General features: G+C 37.7%; 1 protein-coding gene across 4 annotated transcripts in view; it reads left to right on the forward strand.

Annotated features, from left to right (window-relative positions):
* rims2 (regulating synaptic membrane exocytosis 2) overlaps positions 1-16,489 on the forward strand; it is a 263,822-nt gene that overhangs the window by 78,231 nt on the left and 169,102 nt on the right. The window lies entirely within an intron of this gene.

Below are 16,489 nucleotides of genomic sequence, written 5' to 3' on the forward strand. Positions count from 1 at the left end.
TAATGGGTCACAGATTTGAGTGTAACACCGGGAAGCACATGCACTCAGTGGTGGATCTACACCAAATGTACCAGGGGGGCCAGGAGGGGGCCAGCATGTTTTCATGGGGAAACAGAAAAGCATGAAATAAAAAACAGGGAAAGGGATTAAGATAGTTGCATAAATTGAAAATTCTATTCAATTAGGTTTAATAAAAATTCTATATCTTATTTTATGTTTTTAGCAGATAAAAACTGGGATCCTATCTCGATACCACTGAAGCTATCACCGTATTGTTTTTAAATAATTAGTAAAACAGAATTTGTTAAGAAAAAAAATGACAGATCCAAAGGACCTATAATTAAAATGTCTTTGAGTATTATGTCTTCAGTACAGGGGCCGTAACAGGGGCCGGGACATGATTTACAGAGGCACTGGCCCCCATTGGCCCTTAATTAGAGCCGCCTATAGAAATAGATGTTAGCGCCCCCCTTGGGTCACAATGTATGATGGGTCCCATATTTTGTTGTGATACCAGGAAGCACATGGACTCAGTGGCGGTTCTAGACCAAATGTACCAGGGGGCCAGGAGGGGGCCAGCATGTCTTCATGGGGGAACAGGAAAGCATGAAATCCAAAACTGGGGAAAGGATTTGAATATATGAAGATAGCTGCATTAAATGAAATTTCTATTCATTTAGGTTTAATTACAATCGTATATCTTATTAGGTCAATACGTTCATAATTTAGGAATTTTGTATATCTTTGACTTAATTTAAGTTAAAATGACCATTTTCTATAAAATCTGAATTAGAAATCAAGACAAACTGATAAATTCAAGTATTTATTTTTTTTTTTTAGAAAAACATTTAGCAGATGAAAACTGGGATCCTATGTCAATACCAATGAGGCTATTACCTTATTGTTTATTGTTTAGTAAAACAGAATTTGTAAAGAAAAAAATGAAATAGATCCAAAGGACCTATCAGTAACCATGTCTGTTCGAGCGCACATCATCATTAGAATTTCTTTGAGTATTATGTCTTCATTACAGGGGCCATAACAGGGGCCAGGACATGATCTACAGGGGCACTGGCCCCCACTGGCCCCAGTGTAGAACCGCCCATGCATGGACTATTAGGAGTCAAGATCTTAAAGCAAGTGCATGCATATATCTCAGTGCTCCATCCCATTAAAAGCTGCTTCTTCCTCACATTGCTACTAAACTCTCAGTTTAACAGTTTAACCCTTGCCTCTTACTCATCCTCGCCACAGAGCTGACCTAATGTTTTTTGAGGCCCTGAGTAGAAATGTACACATGTCATTCACTACAGCTCATTAGAGATTATGCTAATATCATGCTTGAACCACTTTTCTTTGTATTTTAGGGAGACATTATGATGTAGAAAAGCAGAGTGGTGGCCTAGTGGTTAGTGCATAGAGCTTGGAATCCTGATGTTGTGAGTTTGAAACCCACTCCCACAGACTGCCACTCTGGGTCTCTGACCCTTACCCCCATTGCTCCATGGGTGCCCCATGATGGCAGCCCACTGTTCCCCAAGGGGATGGGTTAAATAAAGAGGTAAATTTCTTCAATGTGAGATCAACAAAGTTCAAATATTGTACGTTTTTACTAAAAATATCTATAAAATAACCTTTTTATTTGACCTTTACGACTAAAATATAATTTAATGAGCACACCGACATCTCAGTAGCTGATGCATCGATAAGCCTGTGGTCTATTTTCCCTGAATGTACTTCAGGTCACATGTTCCGGCGCTGCTCGGTCGTTCTGTCGTCAAGCATTTTGGCCAACCTAGCAAACAATCAGTAAGTGTTATATTCAAGAAGGAGCTTGTGAATACAGAAAAAGAACAACTTTCAGCTTAAATTAGACACCAACGGCAACACCATGTAAAGTGAAGAAAAAAACCCCTCTCAAGTACAACCGTGAGCTAGCAAAAGGAGCAGAACTGTGCTGCAGTATTGTGTTTTGGCCACAGGTGGCAGTATCATTAGAAAATTCGATCATCCATCCATCCATCCATGGCACACCCTCGACAGTTAGCCTGTCCATTGCAGGGCAACACAGAGACAAATAGGACAAGAAAACAACTCACGCACACACTAACACCTAAGGAGAATTTAGAGAGGCCAATTAACCAAACAGTAATGTTTTGGGTATGTGGGAGGAAGCCGGAGTACCCAGAGAGAACCCACATGCACAAGGAGAACATGCAAACTCCATGCAGAAAGACCCCGGGCCTGGAATCGACCCCAGAACCTACTTGCTGCAAAGCAGCTGTGCCACTGAGCAGCCCAAAACTCCACCATTTGTCTCTAAATTAGAAAAGGCATGTACTTGACCTGTTTCCGCAAAGATCTTTTTATTTGCAGCATTATAGGAGCTTAAAGGCAAATTTTTATTTACTTTCGCTTGAGGTAGTTTTTAACTTGTTTGATTAAAAAAAAGTAAATGTACATAAGAGGAGATGGGAACACCTCAAATAAGTTCTGACATAGCAAATATTTTCCTCACATGATCAGGTGTTTCTGCTGCCGGTGGTCTGTTAGAACAGCATACGCTGTCAGATCAGCATACATAGTTCTGATACGCATGCACGCACATGCGCAACAGAGAATTATTCAAACATTGAATTTATCAGCAGTGTACCAGAGAGCAAATACATGTTTATTTACTATTCACTTAAAAAGAAAATCAGCTTATTTTGAAGTAGAAACATCTAAGCCAGACATGATTGAAGTTTCCGGGATGTTGAGAGAAGAAGCCTCTATAGTAAAAAATATATTAGTCAATATTAATTTAAAATAAGTTACTTTAGTAGTAAAAATATTTTAGTAGTATATTTATGTTGAATAAAAACTAACTCCATTGTGATCTGACAGCGTATGCTGTTCTGACAGAACACCAGCGTCCCATTAGAGCTGCATTTCTCGCTAACATCTGAATAGCATTTAACATCACTAATACATGCTAAGATGATAAAGTAAGTACAGCTTGAGTGATTGCAACAGATTGATTTAAATCTCGGCTCATTACTGATCTGTGGTCAACACTTGCTTGCTAAGTCTACTTCCTGTTCATTACCGCCATAGTTGTATGACGACATTATGCTTTGCATCACCTGGTTAATTTGCTCCAATGAATGGAAACATGTCTACTTGTCATTTCCTTTTTTTTTTCTCGACATTTTAAAAGTTAGCAAAAAATTCAGAGAATTGGATGGAAACATGGTGCTAGAAATAGTGTGAGAATTCACTGAAATGGGATCAAAATATGTGGAAGCATATAGATTTTACTGCAAAGTCGATAGATGCATGAACATGACCTTACTAGCACGGATGCTAAGCATAGCAGTGCTGTTTTTTGGTATATTCATGTCAGTTGATCATCCCTGGTGCTTAAATTTGTTTTAGGTTAAGAAAGATTAACTAAACGCTATTAGGATAAATTTTTTGCATAAATTGTTACATTTGAGGATTTATATGTTTTTTTTATGGGCCTTTTCTTATAGTCATAGTAGGGCCCTTTAAGCCATTCTGATGAAGTTCTTACAAGCAGCATGCCGTAAAAGGTATCACTAACTGATCTATGTATAAAACACGACAAAAAAGTAGGATTTAGATTAGATTATGACTAGTAACTGCTTTTTAACCCAGGAAGATTTTAAAGTCAGTTTCTTATGGGCTTTAAGGCTCTTTATACAAAGCATTAGATTAGACTTAGACTTTATTGTCATTTTGTACAAACAGGGTGTATACAGTACAAAAAGAAATTTCGTTCTGTACAGCTCTCAAGACATTTCCATTTTTAAAGTGCAGCAGTGATAAAAATTAAGCAGCATTGGTAAATATAAACATACGACTGTATATGATTTACAGTTTCCAACAATCAGTTTTTTGTTTTATATAAATGTTATTGTTTCGGTTCTGTTAAGTTTTATTTGAGTTATCAGTTTCTTGTTTTTCTTTGTTTTCTAGCTTTATTGGTTTAATTCTTATTTTGTTGTGTTTTTGGATGTTTTTGAGTTCTTGGGCTTTTCTTTGTTGCCCTCTTGAGTTGGTTTCCCTTTCCTTCGCTCTTTTCCTTGAAGCCTCTGTTCACACCTGCTCCCAATCAGCTCGTTAATCCTCCCTTTGTTCAGTCAACCATAAACACTCTCCCTGTGCAGTTCCTCAGTGCTGGTTTCTCGTCTCTCTCTGGCTCCTCGTGCTTGTTTTCCCCTGATGTCTCCATTGTTCTGGATTGTGTAACATTCTAAGTTGGATTTTTGGATTCCTGCCTCTGTTTACTGTGATAATTTATTAAATCTTCAAGAACTAACCTCTGCCTCCCTGCCTCTGCATCTGGGTCCTCAAACCTCACCAAACATTGACAATAAACCCCATTTTATAAAACATTCAGCAGTCTAATGGCAGTGGGGAAGAAACTGGAATCTGCTGGACCTGCATGGGATGCTTTGAAGTCTCTTCTCACAGGGCAGCAGGGAGAACAGTTCATGGTGGGGGGGTGAGGGGTAATTGATTATGTTACAGGCTCAGGACAGGCAGCGCTGGGATGAAATGTCTTTGATGAAGGGAAGAGGAGCCCTGATGATCTTCTCTGCTGTTCTTACTACTCTCCTTACCTTCTTCCAGTCTGAGGCGCTGCAGCCTCCACACCACACAGTGAGACAGCTGGTCAGAACGCTCTCTATGGTGCTTCTGTAGAAGGTGGTGAGGATGGGTGGGGGCAGGTGGACTCTCCTCATCCTCTGCAGGAGGTCCATGCGCTTTTGCGCCCTTTTGACCAGTGAGGTGGTGTTTACAGTGCAAGTGAGGGTGTCTGTGATGTGCACCCCCAGGAATTTGGTGCTGTTGACCACCTCTACAGCTGAGCTGTTGATGACCAGTGAAGGGTGGTTAGGCCGGTTCTTCTTAAAATGTTTTATTAATGTTTATTTTTAGTGGAAATGTAGTTTCATATATGCTAAATGTAATATAAATGAGGTTTATGTTTAAATCTCGATTAAAGGCATAATGTGAACAGTTAAAAGATCTGATCATCTGCATAGAGGCCTCTGGTCGTCCGGCAAGCTGCAGCTGTCAGACATTAAACTTGTAAACATGCACGCTGTCATGTGGCAAAAACAAAACAGTTTCTTTTCTTTCATGGTATCGATTCCCTTACCACTGCACCGTTCGCTGCCGTCTGTCTCTTGGGACTGCAAGTCTTTCCCTCTTGTCCCCCACCCTACTGTCAGAAATAATTTACAGCACTGCTGGGCTCTCTGCCACCTCACATTACATGGCCAGGACACTCGGGCACTGGAAGGGTGGAACGGTGGTGGTGGGGGCTCTCAGCCTGAAAACTGTGATCCAGTAATCATCACATCTGACTGATTGGATTGAACTTATTTTCCCTCTCTAGTCATTTTTCACTTAAGTCTTTTAGTTTGAACACCTTGAGACTGATGGTCCAAGGCAGGCTAAGCCTATTATTAACGTGCACCGAAGTAGTTAGAGTTTGTGCTTTGATGTGACTCCACACTTTCTGTTTCTTTGTCTGCTGTTTTTATTTCGCTGAACAGTAAAAAGTAGCTCACATCTACAGAACTTGGAAAATCAGATCTGTGTGTCATCCTTATACGTGACTCTCTGCTCAGCCTGGGCTGTTTGAAGGTTATTTCTTTCTTACCGAAGCAGAAACCTTCTAATGGGCTGTGCCTTTTCAGATCCAGCTTCCATGTATTATGCATGTGTGCGTCAGCAGAGGTCCTAATGGTGTGCGTGGATCTGTTCTTAGAAGGTCTGACTGCTTTATATTTGAGTGGTCACTAAATTTAAGCTACTACTAAATTTGTTCACACACATGCACACACCTTACCCGAGTTAGTTGTTTCTCTGTCGGCTGTTGCTGCGGAAGTCATCCCAAGAAACTACACACAAAACTCTGCTTTTGTTTGGCATTGATGTACAGAGATAAAGAGGATGATTTGTTCTTGATGAGTTATTAGCACCTCGGGTATGAGTGATAGTTTCTGCATAGAGGCAAAATATAAAAGATGTCTCTGTGTTTTATATTGTGAATGTCAGATACATTTTTTTTCCCTGAATTTCTTTAATTCATGAGACTCAATATTTAATCTACTATATCCTACTGTTGAAGGACTTTACACACTGGAAAAAAATCTAAATCTAGATAAGTAATTTTTTCTTAAAATTTGTGCATTTGTTCTTGGATAGAGGAGATAAAAGAGACATTTTGCAAATGGAACAAGAGAATTTGCACTTAAAATAAGAAAACACAATGGCATTGTCTTATTTCAAGTAGATATTATCTAATTATCTAATTTTAAGAGTAAAAATACTCGTTCCATTGGCAAACTATCCCATTACCTACTCAAATTAAGGGTAAATACACTTAATTTAAGAAATGTTTACTTATTTCTAGATTATTTTTCCATTGCGGTACTTGTAAAAGTACTTCTTGAACACGCGTTCACTACTTCTACAATTCTTCTGTAGTAAAATCTTTTTTAAATAGTAGTCATAGTAGTCATAGTAGTCAAAAGACAAACAAACATTTGATCATTATGAAAAAAAGTATATACACCAAGTGACCTTCCTGATAGTGTTTATATTAGCCTTTTAGAGCCTAAATAGAATTTCAGCACCAAATTAAATGAGCAGACATAAAGACGTGGCGCCATCTGCTGGCACTACCTCAGATCTATCAAAAAGCCAAATTGTGGCAGACTACTACATAGAGCCTGATTGTCCTGTAATGACTCATGGTAAAGTGACAGCTCTGCATGTGTTGAAGACCAACAAATGCTAATTTAAAAAACTGATCTACAGCAGCTCTAAGTTCTAGTTAATCCTTCCCAGATCCTCTTTTCAGAACCTCAAGGAAAGGGAAAATTCCCATTCTTAACAAACACAAACAGGTAAACAACATCAACGTAAGAACCAATCTACTACTTTATCTATTTATTTATTAGGGATGGAACGGTTTATGAAAACCGTCCGAACCGTTCGGTTCAGTTCGCGTGTGTTGCATTCGGTTCATGCGCTGCTCCTTTTCCTCATAGGCGAAGCGTGTACACTCCAGAGCAGAAGGTGGCGGTACTGCACCAAAACCACTCACCAGTAGTAAACGGCGGAAAGAAAGTTGTGGATAAAGCAGTGTGCAAGCATTGTGCAACATGTTTTGTTTATGCTAACAGCAACACGACCAACATGTCAGGCTAACAATCAACATATACTGAACCAAAAACCGGGACCACGAAACCGTGAACCGAACCGTGGATTTTGTGAACCGTTCCACCCTTATTATTTATAATATTGTTCGTTCTTAGACTGTAGAGACCAAGAATAGCATTGCCATCACTGGTATCAGGATGTCTACTGACGAATCTTATCAACTTAGCAGCTATGTCTGAACCCCTGAGCAGCTGTAGCTTCCGCCTCAGAGAACACCAATTAATACTGTTAATACTGTATTCACGGCTCTGTTCCAGTCTTTTCCCTCTTGGAATATATATATTTTTTTTTTGCTTTTTATCACCCTGGATGGAGGAGTTTTCTTAATTATTAACACACTTCACTTGGAGGTGCTAACTGGCTTCAGGGCTGGTTATACTCCTCCAGCAGTGTGTCACAGTGAGCTTGTTGCAGATAGTTTTGATTTATGCCCAATATTGAAGCGTGGTCTGCGCTTTGTTATTCCACGCCACAACGCAAGAGGGACAATCACCAACTAGCTGTGGGTCCAGATGCGGCCGAGGTGGTGAGGAAGTGAGGGCAAGTTTTTGTGACAACGGAGGGACATGAGGGCGAAAAAAAACGGGGATCCAGGTGGAAAAAGGGTCCCAGCGTTCTCACGCACCTCGCTCTTCTAGGTGGTCCAACTTCAAGAGTCGTTTTCCACAATGGCGGTCATACAAACAAAACAAGCCGGTAAGGTACCAAAGAGGAAATACACATAGTGTATCAGAGGCCTCCTGTCTGCGCCCACCTAGAATTTGGCAGAGGTGCAGCAGAGTGTCTGTAGGCTACTTGCCGGTTTACCCCCTGTGCACATGCCAAGTATCCTACCTATGGTGTTATCGTATATATGCTAGAAGCGATTTATTTACTATCAGAGGAAAACGAAACGTAAAATAATAATTAGCATGTCAGCAGATGTGTTAATCTCTCAGAAAAACTATGTATGCAACCAGAGCAACATATTACTGTAAAATGTGTCAAGTAACGTCGTTATGCACCTTTAAAATGTAGTTTTTCTAGTCCATGTCTCTGTATCAGCCTGCACTAGATGAACATTGCAGATATTTTCTCCCTTCTGATTTTTGCCTTTGGAAAGCTCTCCCCTGATGTGAAGCATTGTGGGTATAAGGACAGAGGAAGTTCAGCAGGGATGAAGTAAAAATTTAAGATGAAAGTAGGAGAGAGACAAGAGCATCCCAGCATTGGTTACCATGGCGACTGATATGAAGACAAGGAAGATGCAGTGGACTGCTGCTTGCCAAACCTCTGCAGCTCATATTTTCATGTTCTTTGACATGTAATTAGGGGAGAGAAGAGGAGGAAACAAGCTTAGAGGGAGGAAATTAGACAAAGAGGGAGGAATCAGATTCCAGATCTATAAACAGCTGGACTCAGGAAATTAGCTACCCACCTTACCTTTTTTCCTTCACTTTGAGCATTTTAGCGTTGGTGCTCTACAAACAGTTCCTGGTTTTAAAAATGTATATGAAAACATGTGAACAAGTTAAGGCTGCTGCTTTAAAGTTTATTTAAATTATTATTGGTGACGGCACTTTGAAAAGCTGAGTTTTACTGATTGTCCATTTTCATGCAGACACTAGCAGGAATAAGTTAAAGCACAGTTGGACCATTTTATCTAACAACAACAAGAAAGGGAAAATGGTAGCTGTAGTGTTGATTTTATGAAAAAGTAATAAAGGCCTAATTTTTAATGTTTTGGTCTTTATTATATGCAAAGGGAAACAACAGGAGTAGTCATTTCCTTTGCCTTTAACTTCCCCCAGTGGCCAAACCTCAGTGGGGTATCAGTTAGCCAGAGGTTTCTGGTCTTTAGAATTGTCCTGTTCATGAAATATTTTGAACCAACATTATTTTAGCAATGGAAGTGCTTATGTTTGACAGAACAGCCAAAACACTACCCAGTAAGACACAGCATTTTGACAAATATTTAATTTATTAAACGTTTTCAAATAGCAGATACTCTTAGCCATAACCTCCTCCATTCATATATGATGGACATTTAAGTTTCAGAAGATGTATTTTAAAATGTCATAGTCATGTTATTTAGCTTTCTTTTTTTAACTTATATGATAGTTACTTACTTTGGCTGAATATAAAGTTTTTCTGAAAGATTAAAATGTCCTTTTAATATACTATTTTGTCACTTTAGTATATTGCACTTTTTTTTTGCTCAGTTTGTGAGAAAATAAAGCCCTTCATGTAAATTTAGAATAAGAATGGACGTCACTGCGACTTCACCAGTTAGCACCGCCCAGCAAAATTGGAAAGTAATGACTAGAAGTGAAAGATCTAGTGTGAACAAAATGTGTGAAAGAAGTATAATACAAGTATAAATTGACGATGCCCCTTTAAGCTTCATCAAATAGGCTACAGTTTTCTCTTTGCCCATGAAAAACAATAAAAAAGCAACTCTTTAATTGTTCATATTCGAGGCGGAAATCTGTCTGTGACATTATTTATTGATGACAGCTGATGTGTTATTTTCAGCTTGCCCCAAAAATTACAAACAAGTGCTAGGTGCGCCACTGCTAGGTATCAATGCTAGGCATCTGATGCAGTGCAGACAGGAATAAGGTTGTTATACATATCCAATGTTATACACAGCTTTGTTTGATTCCATCTGTCTACACATTTTTCTTGTGGCATGTCTGGATTTATCTCATTAGATCTCTGTTAAGAACATGGTACATTTAGAAACTGAGGAGTTATTTTCAATTAAATAAGACAAAACTGCAAAACCTAACTCCTGATGTAATAGAGACAACAGTTTTGTGTGATGGTGACGTATAATACAATCCAAACCAACTTATATAGTGCTTTAAAAACCTACAGGACCAAAGTGCTTCACAAAAACAGCAATAAAAACACAATTAAATGGACTAAGATAATTAAAAACAAAATAAAATACCTGAATAAGTAAAACGAATATAGAAAATAAAAATAAAACTTAATATCAACCAACAGTAACATCCCTTTGAGTACTGAACGCCAGAGAGAAAAGATGAAAATTTTAAATAGATTTAAAGTCAAGAGTTTTAGCAGGTTTAAGAGGTTAAGTAGGTGACTAGGTAAAATGACTACTAATCATGAGGAACAAGCAGTCAGTAATCAAGATACATTGATTACTGTTAGTGTTTTTATAATAGAATTTGAAGTATATCATGTTACAATGTTCATACTTAACTACACAAACATTTACTTTGTTTAAAACACTTCTTTATAATGGATTGTGCATATTTTTGTGCTCTTGCAATGGCCTCCAAAGTTACATATTAAAACCTTGCGGACACAAAATCAAGCTGACTAAGCTGCTCCCCTGTAGCTTCGGAGAGTTAAATGCTTGGCTGAAGGGCCCCTTAGCTGCAGCAGTTTAGAGACAGTAGAACATTATACTCTCTTTATTTCTGCCTCCATTTTCACAGCTAGCCTCCAGGCCTCCATCTCATCTTTTTTCATGTCTTTGAAAACAGCTTATGAAGTAATGTCATGAGGATTGTGGGTTGCCTAACTGAGACTGTAACCCAGGTAGGTCTTTAGCAGCGTTCACCTCTGCTCAACACCCCATCCTACCTGGCCCACGCTCAGCATCCCCTTGGTGTTTATACCTGGCTGGTGGTGAAACTCAGCAGCTGTAATTAAGCCAGCCCATTATTGGTTTTGGCCTCACCTGGGGGGGAAGATAAGGCGCTCTCGTTTATTGGGTGTCTAAGAGAGGCGTTGTTATGATTGCATGTGTGTGTGAGATGGGAGAGGAGAAAGAGAAGCAGGAGAGATGGATAAAGAATTCAAAAGGTTAAAGTTATAGAGAACAAGAGCAATATATTGGACAGATATATTTAAGTTGTCACATCAGAGATGTGGGTCAGACTATAAGAAAATAGAGTTAAAGTGGATGTGGGAGGAAGAAATAGAAGTAGTTGATTGTTACTCTTATTCACATAGATAAAATCAGATTGATTAATTGCTTTTTAGTCAACTGATTAGTAATTACTCTGATTAATGAAAAAACAGCATCATGAAATTGAGAATCACAGCGTTTTATCATCCAAAAATAAAATTAGCATCACGCAAGAGTCCATCCAAAGAAGGTATTCATCAGAAAATTTATCAAGAGGTCCATTTTAATTCTGGACGAGCTGCAGAGATCCACCGATCCTATTATAGGAAAATTATTATTTACATAATCCATAAATATTTCTTTTATAACAATATGTTATCTCAAGGCACTTTACAGAGAAAGTTAAACTAGATCATACAGTTAGATTCAAAAACTTTTATCTGATTGCATCGACTCATTGACTTGTCAGCAATCCCTGTCAAGACACAGTGCTAGGTGTGCTACTTCTTTGCACCACACCAAGCACGCATGTAGCGATAGTGGAGAGGAAAACTCCCTTTTGACAGGAGGAACCTCCAGCAGAACCAGGCTCGACGTGAGGGGCCATCTGCTGAGGCCGATTGGGGTTCAAGGAGCCAGAAGTAGACATACAGAAAGACGCAGAGATACAAAAGGCAACTGTAAACAGCTCCACAAGCAGCCCCAGGAAACACAGAGACATGCAGACGGGCTCTGAGCCAGCACCTATATTTGAGGATGAAAGAGAGCACATACAGTACAATTAGTTACAGTCAGAGAAACAGGACTACTCTGAAAAAGAGTGCAAACTCCAACATCTCAAAGGTGTTAATGGCAGCAGCCCAGTGTCTTTCCGGGATTGTGTGACAGCCGTACGGGAACAGACCAGATGAAGCTACTATGAGGAGAAAAAACAGATGATAGCTTTATTGGATGAAATAAAAAATACTGCTGAATGAGAGAATATAGATAGAATTAAGCAAAATGATTAAAAGTGGTCCCTATGCCCTCCAGCAGTCTTAGTCTATAGCAGCATAATTATAGAGATATCCTAGTGGGGCATTATTATCCGTAGTGCAAATCGCTGTCGCTCATCAGGCAAAATTCTGGCGAAATTTCACGCAATCAACCTTTTATACAGATTTTACATTTAGTGTAAACCTACATTTAGAGACAAGATAGGTGTGTGTATGTAGTTGGATGAGTGTGCAACCTCAAATTTGATAATATTTGAGATATGGGGGACGCAGTTTTCAACTAGTAAAACAACCTTTCTATTTCTCTATGAGATCTCTTGCAGTACTGCGCCAGGTGCCTTACTTCTTTTCTTTCCACTCAAAAGAAGGGAGCACAGTCAACGTGAGGCTCCGCTCTTTGACGTATCTATCCCTCTGCATTTTATTGAGGGTCCAAGTGGCACCACTTGTAGGCATTTGTGTTTGAAGTCAGCCTCTGGATGGCCTATTTTTCTCTTACAAAACCCTTTTATCAGTAAACGTGAACATATGTCTGATGTCATCTTGCTTTTGAACAACCAAGGAAGAAAAGAGAGCCTGGTATTACGCCCTTTGAATAGCGTTTTTATTTGAAAACATTTTCCATTAAGAGCTATCCTATTTGTGACAGTGCTCTTACAGTAGTGTTATATTTTCTTTGGCCTATGCCATTACAGTTCATTGGTGGCATGAGGATTTTGGCTTGTCAGAAGATTACTTGTATGCACAATTGTTCTAAAGGGTTTACACTGTAGAGGTTTATCCATTTAGAGCTGCACCAATATTTAAAGTATTTTCTGCATCTCCAGTTCTGAAATGCCACCTTCCTGCAGAGAAGAATGCATCCATCCTCCAACACACCTGAATCAAATAAGTGGTTAATGACCAGAACTTTGCAAAACTTGCTGACATGCCAGGGAGGTAATTCAGCCTTTAAAATCAGGCGTCTCGGAGCATGGATGCATTTAAGAGTCGTAGAATAGTGGCACCCCAGTTGCAGACCCCAGACTTTCAGGCTTAAACACATGTTAAATGTTAATCAAGGGGGCAGAAAGTAAAAAATAAATAAATATATAAATAAATATATATATATATACATACAAAAAACATTATAAAATCTAAACATAATTTTACGTACAGGTTTACTTTTTGTACATAGATGTTGCCCTTCTGAGGCTTTGTGAAGGCAAATCTGTGTTTTGCATGGTCCAATATGATGTCACAAACCTTAAAAAAATAATTTAACAGTTTAATAATCTAGAAGCTCTTAATCAGCTTAATATTTTATTAATATATAAAAACTATTTATTTTCTGAGAATGTGTTTATTTAAGAGCAACTGCAAATTAACAGACACCTAGAAAAAGTACTCTATACTCTATTATTTTCTATGTGATTATTTATTCTTCTTTAAATAAATATATATATATATATATATATATATATATAAAGATACTTAACTGCTAAATTGCTGAAGATAGTTTGCAACTGCTAGCATCTATGAACTAATGTTAAACCCTGGACAGACAGTAATAAATCGTCTGGACCTTGTAGGAACGCAGCGGGACGTTGTGCCTTTGTTTTTTAGGCGAGAGGTGAGGTGTACCATGGACAGATCACAGGGGAACAGACACGCTGGTCAAACACTCGTACCTGAGGTTAGGTTTTAGGGGAACAATTTGTTGTGCATTAAAAATGCTCTTATAACAAATGTTTTTTTTATCGAATAATTTTGAGACTGTCATATATATTTTTCTGTTAACAAACGTCCAACTGGCTGTGTGTTAAGACAATAAATAAAAGCGTGGTTTGAGCAGAAATTACGGTCAAACAGTTCATGCTACACACTTATGGAATAAACAAAATATAAGAATATATTGAGAAAAACAATGGAACATTTTTCAGTAAAAAAAAAACAAAACGCTTGACTTAACTAGAGAAACTCAACAGAACTAAACTACTGTTTACATCTAGAAGAAGAAATAAAATGGGTTACCTATTCTATATCACCAAAAAGGAGGATATTATGTGGAATATCTATAATTTAATCTAAGGTTTACATAAGAATCTGGTATACTCTCATTTATAGTACAATTTAAGGGGTTTAAAGGGGATGCTTGTGTAGCCCTAATAGAATAAAAGAAATTAAAATAAAAGGTCAAAAAATATTGGTCCACAGTATTTGTATTTATTCAATACATTGTGGTGTGCAAAAAGGGCCCACTGAGATTAATATTTTAAAGTGCAGAATGCCACAAAGCATAACGTGTGTTAAAAAAAAAAATCATTTAACATGTAACAAGCATAATACAAAAAAGCAGAAACGTTTATGTAAACAACAAAAGAAATAATAAAAAAACACTTTTAACAGCTCAAAAAGTATAGTTAAAAAAAAAAATTCTTCAGTATAATACACCTTTTAATTTTTAGATGGTATAAGGAAAACCGGATACAGAGAAAACATGCAGTCTCCGCACAAAGTCTGCACACTGGAGTTCAGTCCCAAAATCCAAACAGGAATTTATTGAAGTCATATCAAACCCACTGACCTCAGGTTTTGGCATCCCATCCACGAAAGTTAGATTATGATTAGTCCCCAGCGAAGGGGATAAACCTAAAAGATTAAATTAAGTTTAGGTGTAAATTCCAAAAACCTGAGGTTTATGGTTTCCTCCAAAACTTCCATAGCAGACTTTTTTTTCTTGTGCTGGACAGAACTTTATTGGCAAAGATGTTGTAGATAAATAGATAAGAGATGTGAATTGCTTTCAAGTTTGAGATAAAAAAAAATGTAATGAAAACAATTTAAAAATTTGTCAGAATTACCAACATCCAGTCTGTTACTTCAGGTATATATTGTAAAAAATGTGTTCTGTAAGGTTGAGGACTCAGGACTCTGTGCAAGCCAATCAAGTTTCTGTACGTCAGTATTTATGCACCTGTAGGCAGACAGTGCATAGATTCGCTGGTGTGAGGAAGTACATTTGATAACATAGTGTCAAAAGTATTTCCAATGACTATCAAATTTCCACTGTATGATCACTTGATCCCCAAATGGCTCAGTTACCTTAGCAGACAGAAAATACAACAAAAGCACCAAAGCTGGTGTCTAAATAAGAAGTATCACTTTATCACTGTGTGACACTGGTGTAGTTCTGACTAAAACTAATCTGAGTTTAATTCAGTGAAGTTATTCAACAAGGGTAAAGTTACCACACATTTTATTCAAGTAAAAGTAGTGATACGTCCTTATATTTTCCAAGTAAAAGTAAAAAAGTATATTAAAGTAAAAATGACTCCTAAAATGTTTTCTAGTAGTATTATTCAGAACACGCCTCTCCTCTGAGGTTAAGAATTAGATAAAAAAAAAGGTGTTTTGAGACAAATAGGGTTTAAAATGTTTGACAAATTTGTAGATTTTTATTTAGCTGTAAGATTTTTTTTTATGTTGCTAATAAGCCAGATCTGATGATATTTAAAAACATTATGACAGTTAGGGTTAGAGAAGAGGCAAGTCAAGAAGCTATTATAAGACACCTTCTTTGGGATAGAGTGAACATGCAAAGAAACTGAAGCAATGGACAAATCGTGAATGAAACATGTCAAAACATTTATTTTTAAAGTTTTTTAATCTGAGATGTGATGTTGAAGTGTTTCAGCTTTTAACAAAATGATGGCTCTAATTTTTTTATCAATGCACTGCAAAGTGATGCTTCCTATTTGATGTTGTGGCAGCATTTATGTCTTTCAGGTGCTGGATCATGGTGGTTTGATTTATTGAAGGCTTTAGTTGAATTAATTAGCTCATTCATTCCTTCCTTGCTCCATTCATTCATTTATTAATTATTACATTCATTCATTGAGTTTGCTGTTTGATGTAGATAAAAGCTTGTTTATTATTCATTCCCTTCCTAGTGTTACTACTCCATTAGGTGTTAGGAAAAAAAAAAGAGCAAACCCCCACTTAAACATAAAATAAGGTTATACACCGGGCGTCCATCCTAAAACTGTTGTGATATATGCTGGAATATAATTCCAGAACCTGCATAATAAGCAGTCATAAACAAATGTGGCATCGTCTGTTGGCAGTCCCACAGAACTATCAGAAAGCCAGATGATGAGAACTGAGGCATCTGCTAAATAGAACCCGATTGTCCTGCCCAAGCTCATTGTAAGGAGACACCTCGTCGTGATCAAAGACCAAGTAGTGTCAATTAAATAAACTGATCTATATTAACTTTAAGTTCAAGTTTTTCCTCCCCTATGACGGAGTATTAGGGCCAGGATAGAGATTTTTATATTTTTTTATTTGGAGAATAAAGTTGTAATTTGATGAGAATAAAGTCGTAACATTACGAGAATAAAGT

This window comes from Cyprinodon variegatus, unplaced genomic scaffold (genome assembly GCF_000732505.1).
Source record: "Cyprinodon variegatus isolate N-32 unplaced genomic scaffold, C_variegatus-1.0 Scaffold827, whole genome shotgun sequence".
NCBI lineage: Eukaryota > Metazoa > Chordata > Actinopteri > Cyprinodontiformes > Cyprinodontidae > Cyprinodon > Cyprinodon variegatus.